General features: G+C 36.3%; 1 pseudogene; it reads left to right on the top strand.

Annotated features, from left to right (window-relative positions):
• LOC114633099 overlaps positions 1-15,480 on the top strand; it is a 28,558-nt pseudogene extending 13,078 nt beyond the window's left edge.
• Positions 15,481-15,835: the final 355 nt, after the last annotated feature.

Raw genomic sequence — 15,835 nt, 5'->3', positions numbered from 1 at the left:
AGGCAGAGGCAGAGGCAGGCAGAGTTCTGAGTTTGAATATAGCCAGCCTGGTCTACAAAGTGAGTTCCAGGACAGCCAGGGCTATACAGAGAAACCCTGTCTCAAAAAAAAAAAATCAACTATATCATGAAGGATTCACTAAGGATATCTTGAGTTCTACTAATCATGTCATCAAAAGAATCTCCTGTGACTGGCACCTGAAGGTCAGATTGTATATTATGCCTAGAATTCAGAAGGCTGTTTGTTTCAGGATTTTTTTTTTTTGCTTTTTTTTATTGGATGTTTTATTTACACTTCATATGTTGTCCCCTTACCCCATCCCCCACCCAAGAACCCCCTATCCCCTCACCCCTCCTCCTTCTTCTCTACAGATGTGACCCCTACATACCCCCCCACTCACACCTCCCCACCCTCAAAATTCCCACCTCCTAGGGCATCCAGCCTTCATGAGGTCAAGGATCTCTTCTTCCACCTATGCCCAGCAGGGCCCTCCACTCTTACGTATTCAGCTGAAGCCCTGGATACCTCCCTAAGTGCTCCAAGGCTGGTGGTTTAGACCCTGGGAGCTGTGGTTGGTTGGTATTGTTGCTCTCCTCATGGGGTCACAAGCCCTTTCAGCTCCAATGGCCTTCACTCTAACTCCTCCATTGGGAACCCCATTATCAGTTCAATGGCTAGTTGTGAGCATCTGCCTCTGAATATGTCAGACTCTTGAAGACCTCTGAAGAGACATCCATATCAGGCTCTTATCAGCATGCACTTCCTGACTTCCACATCAGCCTCTACCTTTGGTGACTGCACATGGGATAGATACTCAGGTGGAATGGTCTTCAGATGGCCCCTCCTTCAGTTTCTGTCCCTCACTTTGTCTCCATATTTTGCAGGATTTTAAATAGCAGTATGTTGTGTCTTTTTCCTAACAGAATCCAAATCTTAAAATCTTGTGAGGCATGAGGCAGCAAATATAGTAAAGCTGGTGTTGGAGGACCTGTATTGACAACTGTGTTTTCATTTTCATTCATTCATTCATTCATTCATTCATTCATTCCTCTTCTCCTCTTCCAATATTCTTCTTCATTAACTTATCAAATTGAGGTATAATCTGTTCTACCTATATTTATATGTTTCTTCAACCATAATTCTAACCATAATTCAAAGTTCACATCTCATGTAACCACTGCCTTTTTTCTCTGTTTCTCACAAACCACTTCTAGAATTCTCACCTTCAAGGTCTTTTACAATCCATTTAACAATGCCATGCCCTATTCTCTCAATATGGCATTCCATGACATCCTAATGTTATTATTCTAAAAACATAACCAACAATACCTATGATATTTAGATACCTTGGAAGTTTCCATGAATACGCAAGGCTTTTGAAGCCACCAAAATAAAGGTGAAATCACGTATATGGCACAAACCTGTGAAGCTAAACCATGTTCTTGGATTTCTGAAAAATTATCTAGAATCCCCAAATACCAAGGTAATAAAAATTAAGAAGGCTGTGCTTGAAGTTGTAGGACCGGCTCCAGATGGGATCCCACGAGGATCTCTGGCTTGGCTGAGGATAGGGTGCGAACGGCTGCTGCCTCTGCCACCAACCGAGTCTCCAAGGTGGAGAGGGGAAAAGTATTACAGCTCTTTGAAAAGTATTACAGCTCTTTGAAGTGCCCTGGTGAGGCACCGGCTGGCCAACAAAGAGGGGAGGGTCCATGACAGAAGTTCTCAGGCAACTGGATGAATCACACATTTCTGACTTGGGCTGATATATACAGTTTGGGGTGGGTTAAGGTCCAGCAGCAGGTAACCCCTATTGGCTTGGTCTGAGAGCTTGGGGATGCCTCATCTGCATGTGGGGGTGCTACTCCTACTTGACTGATGGCCATAGGCCTCTCTGAGGGAGGGGTTGTGGGGGGGGCTGAAGCTGTGAGGGCCAGAGGCCCAGGAAGAGCTGAACGCCTTCAGTCCCAGGGGGTCTCCGGAGTTCAAAGCCCGGAGTTCAAGCCTATTCGACCAGGCGCCCGGCTGTCTCTCATAGCTTGCTGCCCTACACAAAGTATTGTAGCACTTGTGATATCCTCCATCACCATTTCAGGCCACCAGTTCAGTGTCTCCTGGATGGAATCATTATTGACCATTTCAGTAGTACTTGGGTACTTGCAAACTACACAGCCTCCTCTGCAGATAATCACCAGTCCCCATAGAGATGCTGTCAGGGAACTTGTATTGGAAGTGATGGTCAATTCTCACTGAGGAGGTGATACCATTCAACTGCAAGCCTATACTCCAGGCTCCAATCTGTGTCTGCCAAGAGGAATCTAAGATGTATAAATTGGATAGCAAGCACAAAACGGTAGATATTTTGTAGGGATGGAAGCATAATACATGGTACTCTGAAACTTCTAATATCATATATGAGAGATTCATGGAAATTTTCACAATTCCCATTGTATGATTCATTTAGATATGAGAGTGTTAGTAGCTGAATATTTGGAATCTTCAGTGTTGAAGTTGGGGAGTATGTTAAAGGTTGTTCTTGGTGTGTGTGTGCATTTGTGCATGTCCATTTGTATGAAGTGTCCCTTTCACATATCTACCTAAGCTTTAAAACTCTACCTCATCGACTTCAAATAATGCTCTGAATCACTACCTGCTGTTCCTCCATGGTGTTTATAGAGATTTGTGGTCTCTGAAATTCTCTTCCTGCTGTCTGGGAATAGTAACACATCAGTCACTCAAACACACAAACACACACACACAATCACACACACATTGGCTGTGCACTTACCTAGCAGCTTTTTAAATAGATTCATAATGATGTCCATTAAGACAGGCAACATAACTGTCAAGATACCGATGCCAAAAATATAGAATAACTCACCATGATCCCAGGCTTCATCCCAGGGATGCAAGGATGGTTCAATATATGAAAATCCATCAACTTAATCTACTATATAAACAACCTCAAAGAAAAAACACATGACCATCTCATTTGATGCTTGAAAGAGCCTTTGACAAAATACAACACCCCTTCATGCTAGAAGTATTGGAGAGAATAGGAATTCAAGGTCCATATTTAAATATAATAAAAGCAATATACAACAATTCTACACTCCTTCATGATAAAAGTCTTGGAAAGATCAGAAATTCAGTTCTGATACCTAAACACAGTAAAAAGCAATATACAGCAAACCAGTAGCCAAAATCAAACTAAATGGAGGGAAACTTGAAGCAATTCCACTAACTAGGGACTAGACAAAGCTCAACTCTTCCTACCTATTCAACATAGTACTCAAAGTCCTAGACAGAGAAATTAGATAACAAAAGGTCAAAGGGATACAAGTTGGAAAGGAGAAATTAAAAATATCACTATTTGCAGATGATATGATAGTATACACAAGTGACTCCAAAAAGTTACCCTCCACTAGAGAACTCCTACAGTTGATAAACAACTTCAGCAAAGTGACTGGATATAAAACTAGCTCAAACAAATCAGAAGCCTTCCTCTACTCAAAGGATAAACAAACTGAAACATCTTTAGAGGTCAGACAATGAAACTTCCAGTACAGAATAGTTCTTCTATTGAATACAAATAATCATCCATAGACTTCTATTCATAATAAGCACTGTACTGTTTTATACAGAAAACAGCTCAAAACCATGAATATGTTTTGGCATTGGCCTTTGCAATGGATGAAATCAATAGAAATCCGAACTTTTACCAAATATGTCTCTGATAATAAAATACATATTGGGCCACTGTAAGGGACAGACTATATTGTCTGAGCCTTTTTTGTTCTATATTCAAAATTATAAACCTCTTTCTAATTATGTCTGTAACAAAGAGATTAAGCATTCATTGCTGCTTGCAGGAGTCATCTTTAAATTTTTGGGAATTCACGTGTATCACTTTATCTCCACAGGTGAGTTTTTTATAGGGCAGGAATTCATAACATGATGTCTCTTTGGAGGAATTTAACAGATCTTAAAGTTAATGGATTAGATTTGTGTTATGCTTATGTCAATCTATGCCATAGTCCCAGGGTACTTATTAATCAGAGATATGATAGGCCTTCTACTATAGCAGAATAGGAAATAACAGAGGCCATGAAGAATTGAGTCTGGCATGGTGGTAGACAGAATTTTGCAGCCTTGACTGACAGCAAATCAGTATTTTTTTATTTATACAAATATTACTAATCATAGAGAGATTCATGATACTTGAAAACATAGACTATATCATTTCTGTCCCCTTATTGGTCATGAGTTTAATTCATCACTAATAAAATGTGAAATAAGAGTTATCTTTTACAATCATGAAGGTATCATAAGTTTAATCATCAATGTTAAACTGTGATGGAATAGAATTATATTTTACAAACATATTCTCTATAAACCAACTTTTAAGAATTTGGAGTATTTTGACAGAGGCATGACAGCCCATTCTTAGCCTGGCATCTCTTGATGTTTCAATGGCACTAGACAGGATGAAAGCCTCCTATACAGTCTGTGTAGTTTGTCATTTTGCTACCAGTGAGTGTATGACCAATCATTAATGGTCACAGTGTCAAATGCCATTAGACCCTCCGTTAAAAACTTCAGGCTCCTACTTCTATAGCTATAGATATTATAAATCATTTTCTATCATAATATAATTATTATGTTTTACATCTTTGTGGGACAGTTTTTATGTCTAATCTTGATATTCTTTTGTTTCCTTGTCATAAGATACAACAATGGACCTTTCCAAGCTAACTTTTCTAATAAAGGGGAGATATAGAGTGCTGATAACCTCATTCTTTCATGTTCTTTCCACAGAATTATTTGTCCATCATTATAAGACCCTTTGTATGGAGGAGATCACTCCAGGAAACCTAACTTGGTTTCTGTATATTTTCCTCAAAAGACATATCTTATATGACCTATATTCTTAACCCTAGGTGTTTAGGAGGAAGATTCTTTGTGATCTACTGCTCACAATTTTAGGCTGACAAATCTTGTTACATTTTCAAATATACTTTGTTCTGATTATCTGTTTCCTGAGTAAGCACAGAGGCAGATGTTTCCAAAGTACTTAGGAGCCTGATACTAAAATGGAGATATCTGGCATCTTTATGCTAGTCACAACCTCTAGGGTACAAGAAATACCTTTAAGTAAGGCAAGATAAGAATATTTTCCTAAAAGCTAAAGATATATATATATTACTTTCCTCTTTGATCTTAGGATAAATATTTCTGAAAGAAGGCATAGTGCTTTTAAAAAAATATATATTAATCAAATATCCCCAAGCTGTAAGTAAAATAAAAGCCCTCCAATCATTGAAACCACAAATATCAAGACAAAATCTAATAGACAGACTGGCAGGTATTGTCACATGTGAATATGCTTTGTTACTTCTTTGTCAAACAGCTATGCTTACTGTTCTCATTAAAATTTTGATGTGCCAGGCTCCTATATTTGCTCATTTGAATCAGAGATGAGAGGAAAATTTACAAATAATCAATTATTTGGGGGAAATATGTTTACAAGTTTTTTCAAGTGCACTCCACCTCATATTGCTCACTGTGTTTTAGCATCTTCAGCTTACCTATGAACCTTCCCATTCCATCTTCAGTGATAATGAGCAATTCCCCTATCTGTACCAGATGGCCCCCAAGGACACATCTCTAGCATTGGCAATGGCCTCCTTCATACTTTAATCAACTAGAACTGGGTTGACCATGTCATCTCAGATGACGATCAAGGTATTCAATTTTTCTCAGAATTGAAAAATGAGTTCCAAAAAATGAAAACTGTTTTGCTTTTGGGAACATGATGCTGAGCCATCAGAGTTTATTCAAGTCAAAACCTAAAGTGTACTACAATGAAACTGTGAGGTCATCCACAAATGTTGTTATAATTTATGGGGAAACAGAGTATTATTGCTTTGAGTTCCAGAATATGGAAATCTCCAAGTATACAGAGAATATGGGTCACCATAACACAATGGGATTTCCCTGCCAGTAAGAAAGACTTAACTCATGACACATTCTATGGAACTCTTACTTTTCTACACCATCATGGTAAGATTTCTGGCTTTAAAATCTTTGTCCAGACATTGTACCATCTCAAAAGCACACATTTATATCTGGTAATGTCAGAGTGGAAGTACTTTAACTATGAAGCCTCAGAATCTAACTGTAAAATGCTAAAGAACTGTCAATCCAATGCCTCGTTGGAATAGCTAATGGAACAGAAGTTTTACTTGGCCTTTAGTGACAGCAGTCATAATATATACAATGTTGTGTGTGCCATGGCCCATGCACTCCATGAGATGAATCTGCAACATGTAGATAATCAGTCAGTAGAAAATGGGAAAGGAGCCTATTCTCACAGCTTGTAGGTAGACTTTCTTCTATTGGATGATATTTGATATCTTCAATTGAATAGCTGTTGAGTGTCTCACAGAAGCCTACACTTAATGAAGTAAGAAATACTTGTCAAAATAGATAAGTTTTGAACAGTTTTCCTGCAGAAGAAAGAAATCTAGAGGCTGGCATGAATTGAATGGAAAGAAGAAGCTACAGTTTATCAATGAAAATCTGTGGTTTCATATAAAGCACCCAGATATCAGCACACCCCTTTCAATATTGGATATAAACAATCCTTCCTCATAATTTTTCTCCATGATGAGAAGATGAGATTTTTTTAATATTTGTCAGTTATATGGAAATCATTGTGGGGAAAGGTTTTCATAAGGGTTCTCCCGTGATTCTGCCACTAGTCTAGGCTCTGGGTAACTTACTTGGTTTTCTGAGAGTAATTAAACAGGAAAGAATATTGGTATTCAGTTCTGCATATAGAAATGTGTTTGTGTATGTGAATGTATCTTTCTCAATGTGTATATATACATGTTTTTCTCTTTCTATATATCTGTGTTTATATTTGTATTGCTTTGTACATTTGTGTTTCTGTTTATTTTGCTGTATGACTGTGGAAGTGAGCAACAATTTTTTCTATGTATGATTTTCTGTAAGGGAATTTGTGTATGTGTGTATGTTTCTCTGTATATTTGTCAGAATATGTGTCTGTGTGTATCGTTTTATGTCTTTTGTGAGCTTTTCTATATGCATTCATGTATGTGTATCTGCTTTACTGTGTATGTGACTGCCTATTTCTTTATGCGTGTCTTCCCCTTTGCCTGCATTTTTTGTCATTATTTGTGAGTATAAATTTCTCTGTTTGTCAATACCATTCTAGGTAAGTGCTTATACCTTTGTACATGTCTCCACGTGTTGTGTGTCTGTGGGCATTTGTGTATCTGCCACTGTATGCAGTTTTGCATGATATATTATCTGTGTTTTTAGTTGAGAGCACATGTATGCCTTTCTTATGCCTGAGTGTGTGTGAGTGTGTGTGTGTGTGTATAAACATATATATGCTTGTGTGTATATCAACATATATGAATATTTGTGTGTAAATAAATGCATAGCAATATTATATGTGTGATTCAGTAAAGATGTGAGGATACCTGTGTTGAAAGTATATGAAGTGTGTGTGTGTGTGTGTGTGTGTGTGTGTGTGTGTGTGTGTGTGTATTGGATGTATGTCTGTATTTGGTTCTGTATGTCTTTTTGTGTTTGGTAGTGTTCTCTGAGAGAACTGAAACTCTGGGAATATTATGATAATTTCATTTATCCGATTGCTTTTGTTGTGATTTCTCTCTTTCATTCTTTAAATGACATTTCCTTTACTCTGTAATCAGAATACATTTTATGACTGGAAGGAACAGTATATACATTATAGTATAATGCTTGTCTTTCAACCAAAATTCTTTCTGAGAAAGACCCACTTCACTAATCCTCTCGAGGACAGAGTGATTATGAAACAGAGAGAAAGACTGCAGGAAGACTATGATATTTTTCACATTTGGATTTTCTCACAACATGTTGGGTCTAAGGTGACAATAGGAAAGTTTAGCCCATATTTTTCACATGGTCAACAGTTTCACTTATATGTAGAAATAATTAAGTGGGCCAAAGGAAGTAGAAACCTGTGAAGTAACTTACTGATTTATAATACACATCAGTAAACACTGTCAAGGTGATGCATTGCGACATATTGAAATAAAATAATTTGCCACATGAGGAGATAATATTTAGCTTCTTGTTTCTTCTTTCCATTTCTTACATATTTTACTAATCTTTGAACATTTCATATATGCATAAAGCATATGTTTGTTACATCAGAACCACTTTTTGAAATTTAATGTGAATATAAAACTGTTTTTCACTATTCTTTGATGTTATTTCCTCTAAATTGAATGTTCTCATCTCATTGTTGACATTACACAGTAATTGCCTCATTTACCTTGAAAATCTTGAACAGACATTGATAAGAGTGAGACTAATGCTACAGTGATGAAACACTTAGAGCCATAACTGCTAACTCCTGTTTTATACCCTAAAATATTATCCCTTATAATAGAAGAACACTTACCAAGTTCACTGTACAACACAATTATAGAAATTCATTTTCAGAGAAATATCACTTTTAAATAAATGTGGAAAACTCCTTCACACTTTTAAGAAAGATGAGCAAAAGATGTTAAAGGAACATATAGACAGCACTAGAATAACAGACTAAGAAATGGCTACTCAAAAACCATTTACAGCAATAACGGCAATCAGACAAAATTAACAAATAATTTTCCATTATAAGCAAATATTTGTGGTAACATTCCCTAAACACACACACACACAACACACACACACACACATACACACACACAAAAAAAAAATGCACACACAAAAGGTTGGTTTATTTTTTAAGACATTTCTTGGTTGCCTTCAGGGGGCAGAGAAAGTCATTTGCATACAAAAGAAGACCTTTTCTTTATTTAAAAAATGGAGGCAAATATTATAATAAGTTGTAAGAGTGAAAGAAGGGAAATTAGAGAACAATATCTTTGATGAATATGTATGGAATAATTCTTGACTAAAACACCTACCAAAAGAACAAAACACGCAACAGGAAGATCATTCTCTGAACACAGAAAGAATTCATTCCAAGTATGCAAGCATAGTTCAATGTATGTAGAACTGTTAAGTGTAATACACCACACAATATAGAATTACATTATTGTCCAAAAACATTCAGAAATGACTCTTAACAAAGTCTATAATTCATTCAGAGTTAAAGAAACAAAACAATACACATGAGAGAATAGAAGGAACACATATTGATATGATGCTTTCTTTCACAAACCTATTAAGAGCATTATAATACATGCAAAGATAATTATCCATGAAGGTCAGAAATAATGCTAGGTACTTTTGTTGGTTCATTTTTATAATCCAACCACTTTAGAGGCAGAGGTCTGAAAAAATAATCTCTGTTTCTTATCAATCTGCCATACTTAGTGAGTCTAAACCAGCTATATGTAATATGGAGATACTACCTCTTGGAAACTAAAAACTTGAAACTGAAAATGGACCCCCAGACAGAGTTATTGATTTAGCAGGCTGGCAAACCAAGGTCAGGTAAGATTCTGCACAGAGCCTTACCAACCTAAGACATAAATGCATTGCTTTTGATAATGCATATCCCACGATGGGTAAGGAAGGCATTCTTGTCATAACCACCTAAGACAGGCTGAATCTGGTTTATGCAATAAAAAGGAGGAGATGTGGAGAGTTTTGGGGGCTGCCTGGCAGGAATCTGACATTGGGCAAGAACAAGGAAGTGGTCTGCTTGGAAGGAATTTGACATAGGCCAAGGACAAGAAAATGGACTGCAGACAGGAGTCTGACATTAGGCTAGAACAAAGAAATAATGCAGACAGGAATCTAAATCCTAGGCTAGAACAAAGAAATTTCAGACAGGAATCTAAATATTAGGCTGGAACAATGAAGTAATTACAGGCAGAAAACTAAATCTTAAGCTAGAACAAAGAAGTAGGCTTCAGACATGAAAATGGTTTTGGGCTAGGACAGGGAAGTAGGCTCAGATATTTTGGTCATCCTGATAAGCTCTTAGAAATAATGATTACAGGAGTGATCACGGGACTCTGTTTACAGTCCTGCATGTTCTTTGACTATCTGTGTTTATTGTCTTGTTTGTTCCTTGGCTATTTGCATATATTGTATTGCTAGTTCCTCAACCTAGAACTGATCTTAAAACGTGCATGTAATTTAAACAGTATAAAAGCAAAAAAGGAGGAGAAAGGAGGCGATAGGGAATTAATGGGGGGAAGTGAGGGTATGGGGAAAGGGGATAACATCTGAAATGTAAATAAATAAAATATCAAATAAAAATAAATGAGCCTAAATTCAAAAAGTATGCCCAATTTCATAACTCTAACTCAAATTAGTCTTTAAAATAGTAAAAGTGTTAACATAAATTTAAAGAAAATGTTGAGGGAAAAAAAGGAGAAAATGTACCTAGATCTTTATTGGCAGTATTAATCTACTGATACTTGATGGTAAGATATTGCTTCAATAATATCAAAATCATAGGAAGAATTCTTCTAATCATCAGTTAACTTTAAATAATTTCTATCTATTTTTTTCCAGCATTTGCAGCCACTATAAAGAATTTTGACCTCATAAAACATTCAATATCCAAGTCCACTGCACAGTAATTTATCACTTCCTTCCAAAATTAAACCAGGTTGTTCATATTCAAGTATTTTTTATATATAGTTTCTCATGCTTTCCAATGCTAATTTCTTGAGGTTCATACTTGGTATCTGAGATTTGAGGACATGTTTTTCCTGTTTCAAATATCTTCATATACTGACTTGCTACTCTGTTGGTTTAGTTGAGTTTTGATCATAACCAAAGTGAGGAAGAAGGGGAGATTTCAAATATGGATTATAGTCATTGAAAGACAAGGACGAGTATGGCAGGTTTTTTCCTGCCCATTGTATTTTCAGTGGACCTTGGTGATTCGGCAGTAGAAGAGGTAGGTAGAGCAGGGAGTTGGGGGGAGGAAGGAAAGAGAAAGGCAGAGAAGGAGAGGGAGAAGCAAGATGGAGGCAGATGTACATGTCTCTAACAGTCTCAGGTAGCTATTCATATCAAAAGGTTAGACATTGGGTTAACAATTCTAATTGTGTAGGCATTTTGTGTATTGAGTATTTGCTGATATATAAACCCATTGGATAATTTTTAAGAATTCACAGTCTTCTTTCTACCTAGTACTGTGAGGATGGTGGTTATTGTGTTCTAAGCCTAGAACTATTAGGATGGTAGAGTTGAGTTGGCCCATGAGCCATGCTTAGAGCCATAGACTCCACAGAACTGACTGGAAGTCAGCAGCCATGCTAACATCTCGTGGAGCCAGGGCCAGTACTCCTAGCTAGCCAGAGCCACTTCTACTGTGAAAACAGAGTGGGAACATGGCAGTGGCAAGGAGCAGGAGCTGTGCCACCTGTCTTTTCTAACACATCCCACTACAACCAAATATCTGGAGACTGGAACTAAAGCAGATATCTTAAAAGAACTCTGCTTAATGGCTCTACTGCTCACAGTGAGATGGGCATTCATATCAATTACCAATTAAGAAAATGCTTCAAAGATATGAGGACAAGCTAGTGTGGGTGAGAAGATGTCTCAATTAATGTTACCTCTGTCTGTTTACAGTTCTTTGTGTCAATTTGAAAATAATTAACTAAAAAGCATCAGGTTCCAATTTCTGTAGTACTTGCACAGCTCACTAACAGTTCTTTTCACTGAATTACTAGACATCCAAACACTGTTCAACATTTCTTCAATATGTTTCCAATAGTCATAGCTGGTCATTAAACAATGGTGAGAGTGAAATGTTGTGAATTAGTTGGTGTACATAAAATAAACTTACTGAAATCTTAACATTCTAATATAAAACATAGAAGAAATAGCTAAAACTTGTGCTCAGTATGTGTCTAATTTTTTCTCAGATGCCATCCTCTGTATGCAGTGCAGATTGTGGTCCTGGATTCAGAAGATTGTGGAAGGAGGGAACGACAGCCTGCTGCTTTGTTTGTAGCTCCTGCCCTGAAAATAAAATTTCTAATGAGACAAGTGAGTGTTTGCTGCTCTAATAAATCATGCAAATTAATATTACTTTTGCACCACTCTGGGATGCTGAAGTCATCTAAAAGTTAACTGAAAAAGGAAAATATATGATCCTAAATTACTATGTGTAGATATAAAAATCATTAACAAACTCATATAAAAAGCAAACAAATAAGCAAACGCAAATCCCTTATGCCTTGACCCACATATTGCCTCGATACATATTCATGGCAGATTACATTTTCACAAAGAAATATTTTATATAAAAAACTGAAATTTGAGGGAATTTTTCACAAGGTTTTCCCAGTAATTAATCTATTATAAACCTAAATATAGATTAGATCTGTAGTCACAATGGTTTTAAAATATTAATTTAGCCATAGTTCATGAATGCATCTGTCCTTCATATGATTATGTACAACATGTATATATAAGAACCCCATGAAGAACACAGTATAATATCAAATCTATTGGACTGGGTCATGAAAGTACTAGGTGCAAAAATCCATGTTCTCTGTAAGATTAATATAGAAGACAAAATATTTGTAAATTTATGAGAAACTGCTAAGTATAAGATGGAAGATTCTATGTAATATTCAGAGGGTCATTTTCAGAGCTCAGATGTGATTTTAATCCAGGAAGTGGGAGATAAGAGTTGACCCATGACATAGAATATATGAGAAGCCTTATATTCAGTATATTATATACCACACACTTGTAACGGAATGATATAATGTAATAGAATTGATTCCACTTAAAGAAATTAGCCAAACATATTCAAAGGGTATTGCCACCTATGCAGACCATATCGTTAAAATAAATATTAAAGATTGACAAAATGCAAACAGTTTATGGATAGCTTTTCAATTATTTTGCTTTTTATTCTATGTAATGAATAAAAGTTCTTAAAAAACATATCTTGCCTGTTTGATGGTTCAACAGTTAAAATATTTGCCACTAAGGCTGACAATTTGAGTTTCTTCCCATAATACATGTAGAAGAACCAGATGATATACTCATAGAAGATGTCTTTTCAAGTCATGCATTTCAAGATACAGCATACACAAAAATAATTTTTAAAAGTATAATGAAATACATCTAGATGTGAAACCAAATAAGAATTAAGAATATTTACATGAATAAATTCCACATAAATTCCACAAAACATTTTCATTACATTAATTGCTTATTGTGGGGTATGGGTGGACACCTGTAACACATGTAACCACACAGATACAAGGCAACAAATACCCTTGTAGTTAGATTTATATGCATTTGTGAGAACATAACATAGGTGCTCAGATCTAAACACAGGTTCTCTGGGAGAGCAGTATATTCTATTTATAGAAAATTCAACCTTCTAGGCTTTTTAGCAAATTATTAAATAGTAGCTCCCCAAAAATTCATTGTTCTAGATAAATTTTCTGAAAACCTAAGAACCACATTACCATCCTCTACAATGACATAAAAATTAAGTTCAATTACAATTACAATCATATTGTTGTCATGGTGGAAATTAAAACTTAGTAATGGGGTAGTATTACTTAAGACAAACCATCTAGGTTACCACTCTGGATTGAGGATTACTCTGTTACATTGTTCATTCTGTTTATTAATACTGATTTTATCCTTGAGGGCATTCACAGACTCTGAGTCCTATAGGAATGAAGATGAGGCAAGCAGGAAGATGCTCACTGTTTCAGATGAAGACAGAATCAAGGTGAAGGACTTTTTAAGTATTAAATATCTACAGAGGTTTATTTTCCTTCAGTTTTAATGTTAGTGCATCTCATGAACAATATTCAGAACATTTGTGTACGTATTACTAGATGATGATACAACTGAGGGCTTAATTCTTTAAAGTTTTCTACTTTTCAAACATTATTGTATTACCTCTCATTCTCCCCCTTTTTCTTCTGACTTATGACACTAATCACTTAAATTCAATAATACAATTGTTAGTTTTACATGAAGACATACATAGAAATATATACATATACAGACAGTCCTATTGTGAAAGCCACTACCTGTTCAGTTTGATGTTGTTTCTATATCAATGAGTTTGAGCCACTGAATTCTAATTAGAATACCTATCACAAGTCTTGTCTTAGGAGAAGACAGAGTCTGAATGTGTCATAGGGAATGAATTCATAAAACAGAGATATCAGGAGACAGTTAATGTCAGACTGTTAATTATGAAATCTACCCAGCCACATTGGGGTTAATGAATGTACTTTCTCCAAATTCAATAATCTAGATGATCTCAACACAGCATCAAAAATGGTTTAAGAAATATTTGCTTACTGACAACATTATAAGTGATATAATCAACAAAGTTAAATAGACAAAGAAATATTTGCTTGGCTTTATTTCCCTTAAATTTTTATGAGCAATATGAAATGAAAGTAATGTTGTGTAGCAATGTCCTTCACATTACATTCCAAGCATCAGTGCAAGGCTTCTCCTAACACCCTTACTTGAAAACCTTGTTAGTAAAATTTCTGAAGTAGCATTAACAAAACTTTCCTTTTGATATCAGATATGGATCAGGTTGTGAATTGTGCAAAAGACCAGAATGCAAACACAGAATCAAATAAATGCACCCCGAATGGTGTGATCTTTATAAACTATGAATACTTCTTGGGGATAGCCTTCTGTTTTTCTGCATTCACAACTGTGGTACTTTGGGTCTTCGTGAAGCACCACGACACTCCTATTGTGAAGGCAAATAACAAGAATCCTCAGCTACCTATTACTCATGTCACTCCTGTTCTGTTTTCTTTGCTCCTTTTTTTCCCATTGGCCATCCTAACAGAGCAACCTGTATCTTACAGCAAATCACATTTGGAATTGTATTCACTGTGGCTGTTTCCACAGTTCTGGCCAAATCACTGTGGTTCTGGCATTCAAAGCCATAGACCCTGGAAGGTTGGGAAGCTTCCTGGTGTCAAGGACACCAACTATATTATTTCCATAGGCTCCCTCACCCAATATACTCTGTGTGCAATCTGGCTAGCAGTTTCTCCTCCCTTTGTTGATATTGATAAACGCTCTGAGCATGGCCACATAATCATTGTGTTCAACAATGGCTCAGTTACTGCATTCTGCTGTGTCTTAGGATACGTGGCCTGCCTAGGCTTTGGAAGCTTCACTGTGGCTTTCTTGGCAAAGAATCTGCCTGGCACATTCAATGAAGCCAAGTTCTTGACATTCAGCATGCTGGTGTTCTGCAATGTCTGGGTCACTTTCTTCCCTGTCTACCATAGCACCAAGGACAAGGTCATGGTTCCGTGGAGATCTTCTCCATCTTGGCATCCAGTGCAGTGATGCTTGGATGCATCTTTGTACCCAAAATCTACATCATCTTAATGAGACAAGACAAATTCTATCCAAAAGATCAGGGAGAAATCATCTTTCAGGAATACTAACTTTGAAATGTAAAGTTGGTACATAACCACCAAATACTGGGTTATAGTGCATGTTGTATCTAGTTTTAGAATCACTCTCACTGTTTCCTCTAGTGATGTCTAGAAGTGTCATATCTACCAATCTTGAGTACATTGCCCATAAAATCTTCCACTCATTCACTTGCTTCCTTTCTTCTGGTAGAACTACAATTCTCAAATTGTTATTACAATTTTATTTATCATTTTGCTTTCATGGGGATCTTCCCCCAGTAACTTCCAATAAAAGTTGATAAGGCTGTTGCATCTATGGCCTTGCACAGAAAGTGAGTTCCAAGAGAGACCTGGCAACATATAGAAACCATCTATCAAATCAAACTATCAGACAAACT

Source organism: Grammomys surdaster, unplaced genomic scaffold (assembly GCF_004785775.1).
Source record: "Grammomys surdaster isolate TR1022 unplaced genomic scaffold, NIH_TR_1.0 520, whole genome shotgun sequence".
In the NCBI taxonomy this organism is placed as follows: domain Eukaryota; kingdom Metazoa; phylum Chordata; class Mammalia; order Rodentia; family Muridae; genus Grammomys; species Grammomys surdaster.
Note: the sequence above shows the minus strand (reverse complement) of the source record. Positions and strands in the feature narration are given on the sequence as shown.